This window comes from Hydractinia symbiolongicarpus, chromosome 1 (assembly GCF_029227915.1).
Source record: "Hydractinia symbiolongicarpus strain clone_291-10 chromosome 1, HSymV2.1, whole genome shotgun sequence".
In the NCBI taxonomy this organism is placed as follows: domain Eukaryota; kingdom Metazoa; phylum Cnidaria; class Hydrozoa; order Anthoathecata; family Hydractiniidae; genus Hydractinia; species Hydractinia symbiolongicarpus.
This window is the reverse complement of record NC_079875.1, coordinates 38,375,952-38,378,451: the sequence shown is the minus strand read 5'-3', so window position 1 is coordinate 38,378,451 and position 2,500 is coordinate 38,375,952. Positions and strand designations below refer to the sequence as shown.

General features: G+C 44.2%; 2 non-coding genes across 2 annotated transcripts in view; both read right to left on the bottom strand.

Moving 5' to 3' along the window:
* The window catches only part of LOC130653627 (5.8S ribosomal RNA), a 154-nt gene extending 102 nt beyond the window's left edge, over window positions 1–52 (bottom strand). Inside the window, exon 1 of the ribosomal RNA XR_008984252.1 lies at window positions 1–52. This exon is cut by the window's left edge and continues 102 nt beyond it. This is a non-coding gene — a ribosomal RNA (5.8S ribosomal RNA).
* Window positions 53–225: 173 nt separating this feature from the next.
* Window positions 226–2,026, bottom strand: LOC130662767 (small subunit ribosomal RNA). Its single transcript, XR_008989098.1, has one exon. It is a non-coding gene; the product is annotated as a small subunit ribosomal RNA (ribosomal RNA).
* Window positions 2,027–2,500: the final 474 nt, after the last annotated feature.

Below are 2,500 nucleotides of genomic sequence, written 5' to 3'. Positions count from 1 at the left end.
CTGGCTACGTTCTTCATCGATGCACGAGCCAAGAGATCCACCGTTAGAAGTTGTCACGTTTCGTTTTTTCTCTCCTGCAAACGAGGAGTAGAAGTACTGGAAATACAAGTGTGTTAAACAAATTCGGGTTTGTCGCATGCGAGGCCGATTGAAGCATCGTTTAAAACCTAAGTTACCTCGCACGCTTAAGTACAGTTCACAGTGGTTTTGTCTAATGACAAACGGTAATGATCCTTCCGCAGGTTCACCTACGGAAACCTTGTTACGACTTTTACTTCCTCTAAATGATCAAGTTTGATCAACTTTTCGGCAATCCGTCACAACCTTGCGGCCACGATGGCGCCAATCCGAAGATCTCACTAAACCATTCAATCGGTAGTAGCGACGGGCGGTGTGTACAAAGGGCAGGGACGTAATCAACGCGAGCTGATGACTCGCGCTTACTAGGAATTCCTCGTTCATGATCAATAATTGCAATGATCAATCCCCATCACGTCGGACTTTCAAAAGATTACCCAAACCTTTCGGTTAAGGTTAAGACTCGCTGAATCCGACAGTGTAGCGCGCGTGCGGCCCAGAACATCTAAGGGCATCACAGACCTGTTATTGCCTTCCTGACTTTGGTTAAACACCAACAGTCCCTCTAAGAAGTCAGTCACGATTCTTGAATCGTGTGACTATTTAGCCGGTTAAGGTCTCGTTCGTTAACGAATTAACCAGACAAATCACTCCACCAACTAAGAACGGCCATGCACCACCACCCATAGAATCAAGAAAGGGCTCTCAACCTGTCAATCCTTACTATGTCTGGACCTGGTGAGTTTTCCGTGTTGAGTCAAATTAAGCCGCAGGCTCCACTCCTGGTGGTGCCCTTCCGTCAATTCCTTTAAGTTTCAGCTTTGCAACCATACTTCCCCCGGAATCCAAAAACTTTGGTTTCCCGTAAGGTGCCAACGAGGTCGTTCATTAACGCCCGCTGATCCCTAGTCGACATCGTTTATGGTTAGAACTAGGACGGTATCTGATCGTCTTCGATCCTCTAACTTTCGTTCTTGATTAATGAAAACACTCTTGGCAAGTGCCTTTCGCAGTTGTTCGTCTTTCGTAAATCCAAGAATTTCACCTCTGACAACGAAATACGGATGCCCCCAATTGTCCCTCTTAATCATTACTTCGGTCCTAGAAACCAACAAAATAGGACCAAAGTCCTATTCCATTATTCCATGCTCATGTATTCAAGCGATAGCCTGCTTTGAACACTCTAATTTTTTCAAAGTAAACGTCGTAAATCCTACGCACACTCAATAAAGAGCACACGCAGTCTTTGCGAAGAAGAACAAACCAGTCAGTACACACCTTGCGGCGGACCAACTGGCCCATTCCGAAATCCAACTACGAGCTTTTTAACTGCAACAACTTTAATATACGCTATTGGAGCTGGAATTACCGCGGCTGCTGGCACCAGACTTGCCCTCCAATTGATCCTCGTTAAAGGATTTAAATTGTACTCATTCCAATTGCGAAGCCTATATAGACCCCGTATCGTTATTTCTTGTCACTACCTCCCCGTGTTGGGATTGGGTAATTTTCGTGCCTGCTGCCTTCCTTAGATGTGGTAGCCGTTTCTCAGGCTCCCTCTCCGGAATCGAACCCTAATTCTCCGTCACCCGTTACAACCATGGTAAGCCACTACCTTACCATCGACAGTTGATAGGGCAGAAATTTGAATGAAACATCGCCGGCGCAAGGCCATGCGATTCGAAAAGTTATCATGAATCACCAAGAAAACGAGCCGAAACTCGCATTGGTTTTTAATCTAATAAATACATCCCTTCCAGAAGTCGGGATTTTTCGCATGTATTAGCTCTAGAATTACCACAGGTATCCATGTAGTAAAGTACAATCAAATAAACGATAACTGATTTAATGAGCCATTCGCAGTTTCACAGTACAAGTGCTTATACTTAGACATGCATGGCTTAATCTTTGAGACAAGCATATGACTACTGGCAGGATCAACCAGGTAACTACGGTCGTGAAATAGCAAGCAGCTACATTCACTTAAACACACTACAACCTGCAATACGTAACGTGTTGCAGGCGCAGGCGTTCGTATCTACAATCGTCAACGTAAAATCGTAGCCAATTCTTTAGAAATAGCTGCAATTCATACGCTTCAGAGTGTTTGCCCTTCTACCGTTCCTTCTCAGTAACCCAGGATCAGTTGAACAGCATCTGCCAACATCACAAGAGCCACCAATGAGAAAGATATCACTATCTTTAGAGACTACAAACTACTACTTGACTAGCAGTTAGCCCGTGCACACACATAAGTAATGTCCTGCAAGAACAAAATTTGACTTGCATTTCATTGCTTGAGCCAGAGCCGTATTACCGTAAGAACTGAATGACAACTCAACAGTCTTTACAGCAACACAAATAAACTCTGATACCAACGCATAAGAGATTGTGTCACAAAGAAACAATAACAACCAAACTC